The sequence below is a fragment of the Leguminivora glycinivorella genome, chromosome 21 (assembly GCF_023078275.1).
Source record: "Leguminivora glycinivorella isolate SPB_JAAS2020 chromosome 21, LegGlyc_1.1, whole genome shotgun sequence".
NCBI lineage: Eukaryota > Metazoa > Arthropoda > Insecta > Lepidoptera > Tortricidae > Leguminivora > Leguminivora glycinivorella.
The window spans coordinates 2879583-2896801 of NC_062991.1; the positions used below are offsets into that span (position 1 = coordinate 2879583).

General features: G+C 37.4%; 1 protein-coding gene across 1 annotated transcript in view; it reads left to right on the forward strand.

The window, feature by feature from the left end:
- LOC125237362 (calsyntenin-1) overlaps positions 1–17219 on the forward strand; it is a 572807-nt gene that overhangs the window by 475817 nt on the left and 79771 nt on the right.

Sequence of the window (17219 nt, forward strand, 5' to 3'; positions counted from 1 at the left end):
AATGATATACAAAATGAAATAAATGATTACTCTTTCTGTTTAGCCTGTTGGTTGACTGGTAGAGAATGTCTTTAGGTGTTAAGTCCGCCATTTGTACATTATTTTTTATATTGTGTAATAAAGTTTAAATAAATAAATATTGCTGACTGACTGTTTTCTCTCTTGCTGTGAATTTGATAATGATGATTTTAGAAGCTTGTTTGCCACCGATGTAGTATAAAAAAAAAATGGGTGTGTAATGATTGGTATAACTTTTTTTGGTATAGTAACATTTGATATAACAACATTTGGTGTATATTTAAAGGATATAATCACTCATATGACATAATTAACATTTGGTATAACTACAAAATATCTACTTTTATTTTGTATAACCATTATTTCGTATAACACTTATTTATAATAACCGTTATATGGTATAACTATCTATTGATATACGATTAGTATGATATAACAAGCAAACAGTATAAAACATTTCATGAATTAATTTCATCCTTTTTTTGAAGGGATCAGTTCTAACCTAACCTAACCTACTTTTCTGATAGCAGTAGGTACATATGTTTAAGGGTCACAGTTCTAACCTAACCTAACCTATTTTTCTGGTAGCAGCGCATTGTGTGTAGGGGTCACAGTTCTAACCTAATCTACTTTTCCGGTAAATGATAAATCTAATTTATTTTACTTTTTTTTATTCTGTGCTTTAGAAAGAATTTGCGTTATACGATTTATATATTATCGGAAATAAGCATTATACTCAAAGTATGTTATAATAAATGTTATTCGAAAAAATGTTCATTATATTAAATAAGAATTATAATATTTGTTAGTATATTATTTGTTGTTATATGATTCAATAATTATATCAAATGATCGTTATAACGACTAAAAATATATTATCAAAAAAAGTTATATCGATCGATACGCACCCAAAAAAAATTATGCATGTCTAATCATTGTCTGTCAAAAATATGTATTGCTCAATTACCTGTGTGGCAGTCGCAATGGTTAAATTCGCAGTCATGGACGGATGGTCGGCTGGCGCAATTGGTAACGCATTGGACCGGCAATCCAAGGATGTGGGTTCGAGTCCCACGTTGGACAGAGTCGATCACTGTTAATTTTTTCATTGCGATCGATGTCTGCATTTATAATTTTGCGATCTAAGTATGTATATTTTCTGTGAATGTAAGTAGAGGTGTACTACACTAAGGTACAGCGGAGCAAATCCCGACTGGGGGGCAAATGTTACTGATCCATTTTATTAATTATCTGACCTAAAATCAGAAAGACTTCGTTTGGCACCCGCAACACAAACCATACTGAATTTACTTTTTTTTTTAATAGCAGTAGCAACCCTAGATTAGAGCCTGAAAAGTTTCTAGTTGCCAAGTTGCTCGTCTGATCGAAACTCTGTATTTCTTTGTACAATTTACGGGTAATAACTACCAATAAGCTACCAATTTATAGTTGCCTAGCGAGCATAATTTTAGTTAAAGATGGGGTTGCCACAGCGTTTGTGACGTTCTAAAAAAAAAGGTTCCACTTTTAATAATAAAACTACCGCGAGACACTGACATATTAAACATGTAAAATCGGGTAACTCACGTAAAATTGTCGAAGTTCGCTCGACATGTTTCGCTCCGTAACGAGGAACATTTTTATTGAGCATGCGCGATGCCGATGGTATCCCGACGCAGACTGCGGGGCGCAGCTCGCTGCGACCGTTGGCTCGACGCGGGGGTCGGCGGCGGCAGGGGCGGTGCGAAACTACCCTCACTTTTGGCATAATTGTCATTTGTTGGGTTGCACACTACACTCGCTACGTCATTCGCTAAGGGCTCATCCGCACGGACTGCCGGCGTAGTACGTAATACCGTCTTCCAGCTAGGGGGCACTGACCAACCACAATCACGATTAAAATTCGGATGACGAGTAATTTCAATGGCCTCCCGTACTTTTCGCTGAACCACGAATTTTTCTTTTCCAAGTACGGTTTGTCTAAACGAAGATAGTGTGTCGAATCTGAATCGAGCGACCTTGGACAATTTGACGTGAGTTACCCGATTTTACATGTTTAATAATGTTCCACTTTGTTTGACTACCCACATGACCAGCTTTTCCCAGTGGCTCATTTTATGCAATCGATGTTTAGAAACGTTAAAAAAGGCGAGTGGAGAGGGTAACAATTTAAGGCGAAATTAAAATTGTTAATAAAGACTCCACGAATGTTTATTACTCAGGTAAATAACGTTTCATTATAGTGACGTTATAAATCAGATTGTAAGAAATCTCGTACTGATTGACATGGTTGTAAAGTGGCCTAGGGTTCCAACAGGGTTCGAGGATCAATGGATATAATATCCGATATACATATATCCAGCTGGGTTCAACGATATATATCAATTTTTTTTAGAAGTATTGCAATACAGAAATGGTTTTAAAAATGTAACATTGTTAAAAATATAGTTTTTTTTGTGTTTGTTACTATTTTTCTACTAAATACTATGTTGTTTTAGTAGATTTTAAATTTCCTTAAAGTAGTATTCATAAATAATGCAACAAAATAATATATCCCTTCCATACAAAATGGATATACCTCTATATCAAACTTGATATATATCCGATATATATCATAAATATCCTATATTTTGATATTTATAATAAATATCGGATATTTTCGAACCCTGGGTTCCAATCGGTTGACTGTACACTGTATATACATCAACGTTGCATACAATACTTTTTATACGACCTTGTAGGTACAGTTTGGCAAAATTAAAATTACAATTTTTAAGAAAAAAAAACCGTCGCCTTTCGGGTTCTGGTGAAAGTTACTTGCGAATGTTGGATTATGTAGAAATGTGTAAGTATTTTTTAAAACTGCTTTTAATGCTTTAATTATTAGATGCAACACAAAAGAATATACGTATAACGTTAAGGTTTGAGGAGTTTCCTCAATTCCTCATGAATCCGATTATATTATAAGAAATCGAAGCTTGACAAACTTTGACTTCAAAACTTATGCTTAACAAACATAACTAAATAAATGTCACTGTTCTGAACTTAAATGCATGCTTTTCTTACAAAAATACCAAAGTCACTTGACTATGAGTGTGACGTTCAGGTTTGAGGAGTTTGATTCTGGCCATCATCAGCAGTTCCACTGCACCAAATGTCACTGTTCTGGATGAAAGTGCATGCTGTTCTTATAAAAATACCAAAGTCACTATAAGCGTGCCGTTCAGATTTGAGGAATTCGGTTCTGACCATCATCAGAAATTCCACTGCACCAAATGTCACTGTTCTGGACGAAAGTGCATGCTGTTCTTATAAAAATGGCAAAGTCACTATAAGCGTGCCGTTCAGATTTGAGGAGTTTGGTTCTGGCCATCATCAGCAGTTCCACTGCACCAAATGTCACTGTTCTGGACGAAAGTGCATGCTGTTCTTATAAAAACACCAAAGTCACTATAAGCGTGCCGTTCAGATTTGAGGAGTTCGGTTCTGACCATCATCAGAAATTCCACTGCACCAAATGTCACTGTTCTGGACGAAAGTGCATGCTGTTCGTATAAAAATACCAAAGTCACTATAAGCGTGCCGTTCAGATTTGAAGAGTTCCGTTCTGGCCATCATCAGTAGTTCCACTGCACTAAATGTCACTGTTCCGTACCTAAATGCATGCTGTTCCTTTAAAAACACAAAAATCACCATATGTATGCCTTTCAGATTTGAGGAGTTCCCTCGATTTCTCCAGGATTCCATCATCAGAACTGGGTTCTGAGAAAAATGGGACCAATCTGTATGCATATACATTCAATCAAAAAAAAAATTTTCAAAATCGGTCCAGTAACGACGGAGATATCGAGGAACAAACATAAAAAATAAAAAAAAAAACATACAGACGACTTGATAACCGTCCTTCTTGAGATATGAGGCGACGGTTAATAACCGTCCTTCTTGAGATATGAGGCGACGGTTAAAAAGTAGCGAAATTTGCTCGTACCTACTTATGCAAATAACAACATAAAGGAATAACTAAGGGAAGAGTTGTAACACTTGTAACTCCATACATCATATCGCGAGTTATTTGTATAGGCATAGCTGCAGTGACATCTAGCGATAATCACGCGTCAAATAGCGTGAATTATCAGTACCACTAAGTGTCACGTCTGCCAAAATTTAATATAAGAACAGTTTACAACTTATATTACAAGCAGAAGGAATTTAAAACAGAATACTGATTAATACTATTGTAATATTAGCTAAAAATTGGTGCATGAGCATTAGATTTCGTTCGTCGCGACATCTATTGACAAGTAGCAGTACTGATAATTGACGCTAGTTGACGCGAGAGTTGACGTTATAGTGACAGATGTCACTATAACTTGCCTATACAAATAACTCGCATTTACTGATGTATAGAGTTTCAAATCTTCCCTTACTTATTTCTCTATGATAACAATAACCTGTGACGTCCTTATGTTTTTACAACAATGTGGTCCTTTTTGCTTTAGAACGCCACATTTGTAGGTTACGTGTTTCTTTGAAATAATGTAGGTATCATTTGAATTTTTACGGGACTTTTATGCTAATTTGGAATCTGAAATATAGTGACGTAGATTCTTGCATTAATTTTCTTTTTGCAAATGGCAAAAACGAATTGGATTTCATTGTAGGTACAAGAAAAGATTCAAGATTTCATTCTGCTGAATGGGAATAGAGGCCCGTCTTCGCCACTCAATCTTTTTTTTTGTTTGAATAGGTAGACGTTTGACCATCATACCAGATGGTAAGTGATGATTGCCTTACTGAGATATTCGTATTTAGATAGTTAATCTACAACAGTAGCGGAAAAAATCTATAGCCAGTATGATATGATAGATTTTGTATCATTATTTCAAATATTTATTTGAACGCTTGAATATATTTTTTTATTTTTTTATGGGATAGGAGGCAAACGAGCAGACAGGTCGCCTGATGGTAAGCGATCACCGCCGCCCATGGACACCAGAAACACCAGAGGTGTTGGAGGTGCGTTGCCGGCCTTTATTTGCTTGTTTACGACGGCCATTCTTTTGCTATTAAGGTTTTTTTTAAACACTAACATTCCTTAAATTTTCAACGCTGATTTTTATATAACTATGTAATAGAACTTTTATATATGTAATAGATTTATTTTAAAATATATGTAGTAGACTGTAAGGATTTGATAATCATCATTTCCCACAGACCAACCCCTATAGACATCCATTACAAGACGACTCGCGGTCGCCAGCCTTCCTAGTATTTGCACTGATATAAACGCGGGCGCTCGCCGTGCCCGATCAGTATCGACCAAGTAACAGACCCGAAAGCAGCGCGTGGTTTTCGCACAAAAAAATTGGAAAAGGGTATTTTGATGCCTTAAAGATATCCCCCTGTAGTGTGAAATGGTGTGGAAAGGAAACAAGAAGCTCAAATTTAAAAACAGACGGCATTACATTCCACAAATAAGTCATATTTATAATTTATTCAGAGCCGGCATAGGTCAACTTACATTGGCCACTTACACGTCAGTAGAGGGACAGTCATACTTCTGTCCCTTTTCATCTGGCGCGACTGCCCGCCGTCCTTGAAACGGCCAATCACAGCGCGCTTAACACATTCCCCGCCCGCTCCTCGCACCCCAAACACTGGTGACTCGTATCGCGAACAAAATATACAAGATTTCTACTCTATAGGAGGTTCTCTGTGTCATTTCCAGACCGTTTCCGCCGGCCGTAACTTTTACCAGACGCTTGAAAGTCTCTCTAACTTACCCCAATTTCTCAAGCTACCCGGCGCAAATGGTTAGGAAATGATGATTATCAATTTATATTAGTATTTTCTAACATATAAGTTAGGTAGTGTTAAAAAAAAACTTATAACAAAAAAAAATGGCCGACGGGCCGAACTAGGTAATATGTAGACATTAAACGTCGATACGAACTCTACATTATCCCAAAGTCTCATCCTTGAGAAAATGAGGAAGGTCTGGTGGCTCTGGGCTCCTAGTCCATATCGTCACTACTTTTGAAATCTCGTATCTCACGCTGCTTCTCAAAGTTAAAACGCAGTAAGTCTATATGCATTCCATACATACTTACTACAATTTTCTTTTCATTGACAGACGAAGATACAAGTTTTTTTTAAAGTAGTGACGATATGTTCAGAGGTTTCAACGGTGTCCTGCCGTTTCGCCAAAAAACGTTTCGTCAAATTTCATTTCCCAATAATCATATCGCAATAGTTTCATTTCCCAAAGTATTGTTTGGCAAAGGTATGTTTCGCAATGAATTTGTTTGGTCAAATTATCATTTGGCACAATTTTACTTAGTCAAATTTTATTTAGACAAAACTTTATTTCGCAAACGTTTTTAATGGCAAAACTTATATCCCAAAAACATGTATGGTCAAAATTTCACATCGCAAATTTCGAAAATATTTAGGCATTTGCATTTTCATTTCTACGGGATTAATTTAATTTACCGAAGATTTTTTTGCCAAATTTAACTTAAAATTGTCAAATGATAATTTCAGTTTTATTCCCAAGGCTTCAGTTGGACAAGAAAAGTTTGCTCAACTTTATTTTTGTCAAATTAATTACTGGACAAAATTATTTTGTCAAAAAATGTTTATACAAATTACACCATGCAAAACCACGTTTGACAATAAATATTACAGGGCATAAATTTAATGTAATAATTTTATTAGTATTGTAACAGAAAACTCGTGTGCGACAGGGTCAGTTTAGGTGCGACGACGAGCGAAGCGAGGAGGAGCGTGTTAGGTTGACAGTGAGCAAACTGGAAATGGCTTTTTAAAGTAATTAAAAATTAATAGAACATAATGGTCTTGAAAACATAAGGTTTCTTTTTAATAAAATGTATCCGGACATGTAAGTGAAAATGTCATCCTTGACATTTGCAGCAGGAGGAAAAAAGTACGACATACACATTATTTCACACAAATCTTGGACACAAAGTATAAAATGAACAAACAAATTTCTAATGCGCCATTTAACTACAATATATTGGGAAATGGAAATTTTGCCTAACAATACATTTGACTAAATAATATTTGGTAAAATGAGATTTGACCAAGTAAATATTTTGGGAAACAAATACTTGCCAAAAAAAGTTTTGCTAAATGTCAATTTGCGATAAGTTGTTTTGCCAAACTTTTATTTGGGAAATGATAATTTGGGAATAATAGTTTGGGATGTGAAACTTTGGGAAACGTTTTTTGGCGAATCGTCAGTAAACCGTTTCAACACACTTTATCAATATATATGCACGATTTTTAACCCCCGACGCAAAAACGACGTGTGTGTCTGCCTGTCTGTCTGTCTGTCCGTCTGCCTGTCTGTCCGTCTGTCTGTCTGTCCGTCTGTCTGTATGTCTGTCTGTCTGTCTGTGTATGTGTCTGTGGCATCGTAGCTCCCTAACGGATGAACCGATTTCGACATAGTTTGTTTTTGTTTGAAAGCTGAGTTAGTCGGGAGTGTTCTTAGCCATGTTTTATGAAAATCGGTCCACTATGTCGCGGTCGGGGGTTTTTCAAAATTTTAATTTTGTGGTTTCGTTATTCTCATTTCATTTATTTCACTAACCTAACCAGCTTAAATGACTAGCGCAGTAGCTAACAATGAACCAAACCACTTAATTTACTAACTGGCTAATAACTAGCTTAGGACCTAGATTACCTAGGCACAGTCCGAGACTAAGTTAGGCTAACTCGAACCGGACTTAGTAACTTAGCCGGTAACTTCATTGGTGATAATACGTACAATTGTCTTGTTGCTGTTTAGTATAAGCAAGGACCATTTAATACTAGACTGATATAGCCCATACAAAAAAGCGTACCCCTGAAAAAAGCTTAGTTTTTGCTTTAAAACTAGATGGCGTTGTTTCGTAACCCGGGAGTGGAAAAAAACATATTTTCACACATATTTTTACTTGTTTTTATATTATACTATGAATAACTATCAAAAAACTTTATTTTAATATCAAAATATTGGCTCAAAACACAATTTTTACAAATTATATTTTTTGGTCGGCCTCGACGTAGTTGTGATCGCTTCGCTGGCTAAGTTTGTTCGCATGTTGTCTAATTATTGCCAAATAAAATGACTAGATGACGTTGGTGGACTAGGAAAATGTCATATCCGTTTCGTTGTTCATTAATATAATATACTTAGTGATAATAAACCTATATGTTGAGCTCAAATACGTTCAACAAAACGCAATCATTGTGCCAACAGATGTGACATCTGACATCCATGTCACATCACAAATGTCATTGTATGATTTATTGAATATTCATAATATATGGACATTAAATATTTTAGAATCACAGCAGCAATGCGAGATACAGAATTAATAACTGTATAAATTAATAATTGTATGACCAATGACCTCATACATAAATTTACCAGTTTAGGTGACAGAAGGCGAATCCAATTTGTAAACATTAAATGTGCTAAGGAAAAGAATCTTTCCGATTTTCAACGGGACACGGCTGAAGGGGCGAGCTGGTTTCGACTGCGCCCATGCATCTCAATTGTCCAGAAAGTTCATTCGAAGATCATTTTGCTTATAATAATCTGAGTAATCACAGTGAATGGTTTGACAGTATTTCAGCTAACATGTAGAGAGACTTGCTAGCTTCGTCGGTCAGGCTTCGTCTTGGACACAACGCGGATAGTTAGGCCGCCAGGTGTGGCACTTTGGATTACGTTTTTATAATAAATTAATGATAGTTTGTATTGTTTTGGTAATATATTTTCTACTCGTATACTACTCGTTTGGTACTCGTATAAACCTAAACTGAGATAATAAATGAATAAAAGGAAATAATTAGTGAAACTCTGACATAAGTAATAATTAATGAGACTAAATGCGTTTTCACATTATCCGATCCGATATCGGATGTAGGACTGATACCCCATACATTACAGGCGCTATCTTGGATTTTTTCCATTTAAATCCTTCCGACATCCGATATCGGATCGGATAATGTGAAAACGGACTAAGACAATAGATACCTTGTTAGTGTTATATATCTATGCCTATGTATATCCCACCAAAAACATTCTGTAAAAAATAGCCGTCTCGATGGAGCTGCTTGTTTATCTCTAAAAAGTAATGAAATCTACATAAAGTTCCTTACTGCGATTTCTTTATTATTATAGTTAACTAGCCTTTGCCCGCGGCTTCGCTCGCGTTAAATTCGAAAATCTCTCCACAAACTTCCATCCTCCATTCTAAGGAAGTGGGGGGATATAAAAAGAGACAAAAAGTAGCCTATGTCACTTTCCATCCCTTCAACTATCTCCACTTAAAAAATCACGTCAATACGTCGCTCCGTTTTGCCGTGAAAGATGGACAAACAAACAGACACACACACTTTCCCATTTTTTATAATATTAGTATGGATAGATGTTGTGTGACTTGGCCGTTGAAGTGTAGCGGTGCTGGCGACAGATTGGTGCAATGGTGTCATGGAGCACCTGGTTATAAACTTCTTTATACCCTTGTGTATAAAGAAGTTTATAAGTTTCATATTCGATGGTCCGAGCTAAGGTTCGTAAAGCCATGAAGCCGAGCTGATAATCATTGTCGCTAAACGCCGATCGAAACGCAGTAGCACATAGTAGTCGACCATCCAACGCGTACTTGCTCGTACGCCTATCACCCACTTGACGTCGCGCCAACACTTTATGGAAAAAGCGGGTTTTCGACAACTACCAATAAGATTTTAGACATTCAAAAATCTTCAATAATACTCAACTGTTTCGGTCGCACTCGTTCACATATAGGATAGGATTGGTGTGAGCGAGACGGCCAGGAGATTGATTGTCAACATGATATCTATCATAAACACCGTTCGAAATGGCCTCATTAAAATCTAAATTTTAAATATATTGAAAGTAATATTACTAATCATTGACGTCACGCTCAAAATGAAAGAGATAGAAAATTTGACAGTATGGTACTCTTTTGCATGATTGTCATAATTCAAAATAAGAACGATGGCTTGCGTTGTAAACAGGGACTGAAACATGACACGGGCCCCTAGCGTCATCTATATACTTTTCACTGTATCACTTGTAATGCCGTTGAACTACCGCGTGCGTATTTAAAAAAAAACGACATTTTTATTTAAATGACACTCTTAGTGACATCTAGTGACATAGATTTACGGCTGCCAACGGGGTACGGTATTTAGTATGGACTCTGCTGGTCCTTTATAATCGTCCTTGGTATAAGGTAGTGAATTACATGTTTTGTTACTAAGAATGAGTACAGTCTATTTACATATCTGTCTATTGACGACCGGTCTTGCTCAGCCGGTAGTAACCCTGCCTGCTGAGCCGCGGTCCTGGGTTTTAATCCCGGTAAGGGCATTTATTTGTGTGATGAGCGCAGATATTTGTTCTTGAGTCATGGTTGTTTTCTATGTATTTATCTATTTAAGTATGTAATTGCTTACCATCACCAGAAAAAAAGGAAACAAATATTTCGGTTATCCCCTCATCAGCGAAATACATTCGATACCGGTAAAAGAGTACGGCAAAAATCACCTATAGGAACGCTCCATAAAACCCGGGAAGGTAAAAAGCCGTTTTTATTTAAAAACGCTGTAAATATCAAAGAGGTTTTTCAGAGGTTTTCCCTTTATGTGGACGCGAGGAATTTGACCTGGCGGACTGATAAGGGAAAAAAGCTCGTTTTTAAGTCAGCGACTGACTTCCTGATATTTTGCGTGGAAAGGTTTAGGATTTTTGTATTTTCTAATTGAAAATCTATCAGCTGGGCTAGCACATGATTGGTGCGAGATTATCTCGCCGCGACCTTATTTATTTATTTATGGAATAGAATAGAATACATATTTTTTATTTAACATCAGTTTGAACAAATATAACGGAGATAAATACAACACAAATCACAATCTAGATGTTAAATTGGGAGCCCACTCAGCATATTGCCACGGCATGCCGAAGCGCTGATTTTCAGTGAGTCCCGGACTTGATAAAATTAAGAAAAGAACAATTTATGTCATTAATACAATTAGAAGAAGACGTGTGATCCCCTGCACATCATGATTATGTAGGTATACAGTTTGTAGGTAGTTTTTTTAAGAAACAAAACTAATCATAGGTTTGAATCTATCACTACCTGTGAGTTCCTGTAATCGGCTCTTTGTTGTTATGCTTGTATTCTTTGTGTAAATAGCTGTTGGTACTCCTTAAATAATAATGAATGAATCATAAATGGTTTAGTTATTGTGCTTGTACATCACTTACTTAGCTTGTAAGATTTATTTATGCTTGAACTAGCGACTCTGATGTCATCTATTGCACATTAGTTTGCCGGAGCACTGGTACAGTCGACCAAGAAAGTGGTTTTGACAAGTTTCTGCGAGCTCTAACGATCGCTAAGGCCAGGGGCGGCTCACTCCTCGTTTCTTTCATACATTCCGGCGGCCGCGAGTTCGCGGCCCATAAAGTTTGACGACCTTATCGCTGCGCAATAGAACTCAATGTCGTATGCAGCCCGTTGACAGGTTGTTGACAGTGAGCCTTCTGTACTTGTATTTTTATATATTCTGTGCTAAGGCTGACTTGGCATGACGTAAGTATCATATATAGCTAGAGCAGTTGTCACTGACATAATATTATTGCAAGGGGAAATCGACCTTGTTGTCTCATGGCGTTCAAACGAATCTCAACCGTAGGGCGGTAAACCACATTTTTGGTCGACTGTACTTACTTTACCTTATATATTGTGAAGTGTACCTTTTGTACGATAAGCCTGGCTGCTTTTCTAAGATCAAGTACGTCTTAGTAAGACTAGACATCCAGTGAAGTGCCTATATGCTTCCCCTCTCATGTCCCAGTTTGAAGCGTTTTTGCCCTCGAGCGGTAAGTAACTTTGCCCACGAGACGTGTGCTATTTTCACGTGAAGTCACTTTGAAAAAGCTCTGCTTATGTCTACAGTTATTTTGTGGTACAGTATAGGTAATAAATATATTTATTTATTTAAACTTTATTGCACACTAAAAAAAGTACAAATGGCGGACTTCATGCCTTAAGGCATTCCCTACCAGACAACCATAGGGTAAAACAGAAATTCGCGAATGTGGGTGCAGTAAGATAAATAATTTAGAGAGCATGACAACTAGGTACAGGCAATTATATAGTTGCGGACAAAGTGCCATAAATATGTATACACGACATATATATATATTTACTAGTTTTTGCCCGCGGCTTCGCTCGCGTTAGAAAGAGACAAAAAGTAGCCTATGTCACTCTCCATCCCTGCAACTATCTCCGCATAAAAAATCACGTCAATTCGTCGCTCCGTTTTGCCGTGAAAGACGGACAAACAAACAGACACACACACTTTCCCATTTATAATATTAGTATGGATATCTTGACTGTACAACTTTAAATACATTATTATTTATTGCTCACCAATATTTAAAAGATCATCCTTGCGTTATCCCGACATTTGCCACGGCTCATGGAAGCCTTGGGTCCGCTTTGACAACTAACCCCAAGATTTGGCGAAGGCACTGGATGAAATTCTTAACCCGTCACTAGACGGGGAACCCAAAAAATATGTAATGTAATTTGATTTGCTCTCGACAATCCCGACTGGTTTTTAACTTTCTCTACCAATGCACTTAGTATGAAACTCATCCAAACTGTTTTTCCTTCACAACCTCCAAAGCTACAATGATAAAGCACGGTCGTTTGAACGACTAATTAAAACTTGCAATTTGGCTCCACCCCGTATAGCGGCGACAATGTCCGCTTAACAACTTCGTGTTATAGTTTTTAATGAGTTTTAAGGGAAATGGCCTTTTTGTTAATGTAGATTAACACAATGTTTACGATTTTTTTACAAGCTTTTATTTAACTTGCAACACAATATAAGTATGTATTAGCATAGAGGAATAAGTAAAGGTTGAACACGCCAAAAATGGGGCACACTTAAATGTTTATTATAAAAAATATATAATAATAATAAATAAATAAAAGATGTTTGATTTCAATATGAGCAAATTTAATGTATTTTAAATGCAAACCATAATTAGTCAAGGTTTCTCGACGAATAAGCCCTCGATCGTACTTTTCTTCGAACACGACTCATAAGAGTTTGCACCATCACGTCAGGATACCTCTTTGTCGCCAGGTCCACAGTTTTCGCCGCTCCTCCGCGGAATTAACCTCCCCGCCTCTCTTTTTAAGAAACCCTTTCATTATACTCCAATATTCCTCGATAGGCCGGAGTTCTAGGCAATTTAGTGGATAGCTATATTTCGGTACCACGGCTACACCATTTGCTTTGTACCACTCCATGACAGGTTTCGCGTAGTAACACCTGGCAAGGTCTGGCCAAAATAAAGGCCAGGAGTGGTGTTTCTTAATAAATGGAAGTAATCGCTTTTGTAAGCACTCTTTTTGATAGATGCTGCCCTTTATTGTTCCGGTAGTGACAAAAGAGCTGCTTCTTTTCCCGCAACTGCTAATTGCCTGCCAAAGTAGGTATTTTTTTTGGAAACTTAGATCTTTTTTTATTTGACAGTCTTTGGGAGCCTCTGTGCTACTTTTGCTAGTATAAAACTCTTGGCCAGGGATTTCTTAGAAATCGGATTTTATGTAAGTTTCACCATCCATCAGAACGCAGTCAAATTTTGTTAATAAATTTTCGTATAGTTTCTCAATCGAGTTTCTGCTGCTGATTTCTGTCTTATATTCCGATCTGGTGCCGTTTTGTGCTTTAAAACTTCTTAGCCCTGCTCTACGTTTCACCTTTTGAACATACGATTGGGACATCTTTACTTTTTAGCCACGTCACGAGGTAACATCATACAATTTGAAGCAAATATCCTTAAGATGCGTTCCTTCTTTTTTTTATCCTTTATACCCTGCAACCCACCAATTCCTGGCTTTCGTTCTAAAGTTAGGCGTTCCCGAAACCTTTTCAATATGCAACAAACAGTGGATTGTGGAAATTTTAATCTTTTACCCACATCCCTGTAGCTGAGTTTTGGATTTTTTGTGTTTTCGTGCAAAATAAGTTCACGTTGTTTCAGTTGCCTGTTCGATATCGCTACATATATAAATCTTTCACAAAAGTAACTGATATATTTAAAATCTATACTTTTTTACGATTTATTTGGCATCAAAAAAAATTCTATACCTTTTATTATAACGAAGCAGCAAATGAATTTATATGCCTCAGTTTTGGCGTGTTCAACCTTTAAGGGAAAATCTGTAACTCCATACATTAGAAAATGCGGGTTATTTGTATAGGCATAGTTAAGTGACATCTAGCGACAATCACGCGTCAAATTGCGTGAATTATCAGTACCACTACTCGATAGTAGGTGGCAACTGTATCTCGTCTGCCAAAAATTTAAGAGGATACGGTAGGTAGCGAAAATGCTAAAATGGAAAGGGTTCCTTTCAACTTGGGAATTTTAGTTAAATATACAAGATTTATCAAAAAAAAGTTGTCCATTAAGAACAACTCAGTCAAAAGATATTTCAAAAAAATCTTTAAAATCGAGGTTCCGCTCTCGACTCTTTCCTCCTTCAAAACTTAATCAATGGGAACGATATTTGAGAATCTGAATAACAATGAAATAATCTATGTCGGACCGTTTAGCTTTTTTGGTTAATTGTTACCAATCTTGAGTATCACACCTTTTTTTGCGCCACAGTGAAAAAGGCCGTTTTTGGAAAATTTTGATTGGCTCTAGAGTCTTTAAAAAGCAGAATATCAAAAAAATCAAAACAGTCCGACACAGATAATAAATTTATAGTTTAAAAAACACTAGTAAAACACGCTTTTATAAATGCACGTAAAAACCAAAAATAAATTATGGATCGTTCAAGTTGTGATATTTCTGGGATGAAGACTGAAGAGTAAACTATGTGCTTTTAATTATAATATTTGATTGTAAAAGCGTGGGGCGCTTCAGTCGTGCTGCAAGTCCAGTTAGCGCGCCAATCTGTCTAAACTGCTTCTCGTAACATAGCTTAACTTGATTTCTCAGCAAGTTATACAAAAACTTTTTTCTGTTACAGCGCCCCACGCTTTTACAATCAGATATTATAATTAAAAGCACATAGTTTTTAAACTTTTTAAACTTCAGCTAACAAATAGAGACAACTTGAACGATCCATAATTTATTTTTGGCTTTTACGTGCATTTATAAAAGCGTGTTTTACTAGTGTTTTTTAAACTATAAATTTATTTTATACTTTTTAGTCGTTAATAATGAAATATCTTTAAAATTTAAACCTAAATTTATTTCAAGTAGGCAAATTTCGAAAGCCATTTGTGGCTTCACACGTATTGCTACTTAATAATAATTAATATCACCTGATGTATAGGTACCAAGTTTATCGCAATAAAGTCATTCATTGATTCATTGAATTTTTGTTTTTATTTTAATTCATATTTTATTGAGCCCACATTCTCTTATTTGCTCTGAAGGGTCACAAGAAAACCCTAACCCAACTTATTTTGAATACTACGTTGATCATTCATTTTTGCGGGGGGCTTCGCCCCCGAGACCCCCATTATTTGCTCTTAAAGGTCACAAGAAAACCCGAACCCAACTTATTTTAAATACTACGTCGATCTTTCTTTTATGCGGGGGGCTTCGCCCCCCGAGCCCCCCTTATTCGTGCTCTTCGGGGTCACAAGAAAACCCAAACCCAACTTATTTTAAATACTACGTCGATCTTTTTTTATGCGGGGGGTTGCAAGAAAACCCGAAACTAACTTATTTTAAATACTACGTTGTTCCTTCTTTTTTGCGGGGAGGCTTCGCCCCCCGAGCCCCCTTTATTTGCTCTGAAGGGTCACAAGAAAACCCGTACACAACTTATTTTAAATACTACGTTGATCTTTCTTTTTTGTGGGGGGCTTCGCCCCCCCTAACCCCCCTTTATTTGCTCTGAAGGGTCACAAGAAAACCCTGACCCAACTTATTTTAAATACTACGTTGATCTTTCGTTTTTGCGGGGGGCTTTGCCCCTCGAGCCCCCCCCTATTTCTTACTCTTCGGGGTCACAAGAAAACCCGAACCCAACTTACTTTAAATACTACGTTGATCTTACCTTTTTGCGGAGGGCTTCGCCCCCGAGCCCCCTTTATTTGCTCTGAAGGGTCACAAGAAAACCCTAACCCATTTTATTTTGAATACCACGCTGATCATTCTTTTTGCGGGGGCTTCGCCCCCCGAGCCCCCCATTATTTGCTCTGAAAGGACACAAGAAAACCCGAACCCAACTTATTTTAAATACTACGTCGATCTTTCTTTTATGCGGGGGGCATCGCCCCCCGAGCCCCCCTTATTCGTGCCCTTCGGGGTCACAAGAAAACCCGAACCCAACTTATTTTAAATACTACGTTGATGCTACTTTTTTGCGGGGGCTTCGCCCCCCAAGCTCCCCTTTATTTGCTCTGATGGGTCACAAGAAAACCCGAACCCAACTTATTTTAAATACTACGTCTATTTTTTTTTTATGCGGGGGGCTTCGCCCCGGACCCTCCTTATTCGTGCTCTTCGGGGTTACATGAAAACCCGAAACCAACTTATTTTAAATATTACGTTGTTCCTTCTTTTTTGAGGGGGGCTTCGCCCCCCGAGCTCCCCTTTATTTTGCTCTGAACGGTCACAAGAAAACCGGAACACGACTTATTTTAAATACTACGTCGATCTTTCTTTTTTTTGGGGGGCTTCACCCCCGAGCCCCCCTTTATTTTCTCTGAAGGGTTACAAGAAAACCCGAACACGACTTATTTTTAATACTACGTTGATCTTTCTTTTATGCGGGGGGCTTCGCCCCCCGAGCCCCCCTTTTCGTTACTCTTAAGGGTCACAAGAAAACCCTAAACCAACTTATTTTAAATACAACGTTGATCTTTCTTTCATGCGGGGGCTTCGCCCCGAGCCCCCTTTGTTTGCTCTTAAAGGTCACAAGAAAACGCTAACCCAACTTATTTTAAATACAACGTTGAACTTTCTTTTATGCGGGGGGCTTCGCCCCCGAGCCCCCTTTGTTTGCTCTTAAAGGTCACAAGAAAACGCTAACCCAACTTATTTTAAATACTAGGTTGATCTTTCTTTCATGCGGGGGCTTCGCCCCCGAGCCCCCTTTTCTTTACTC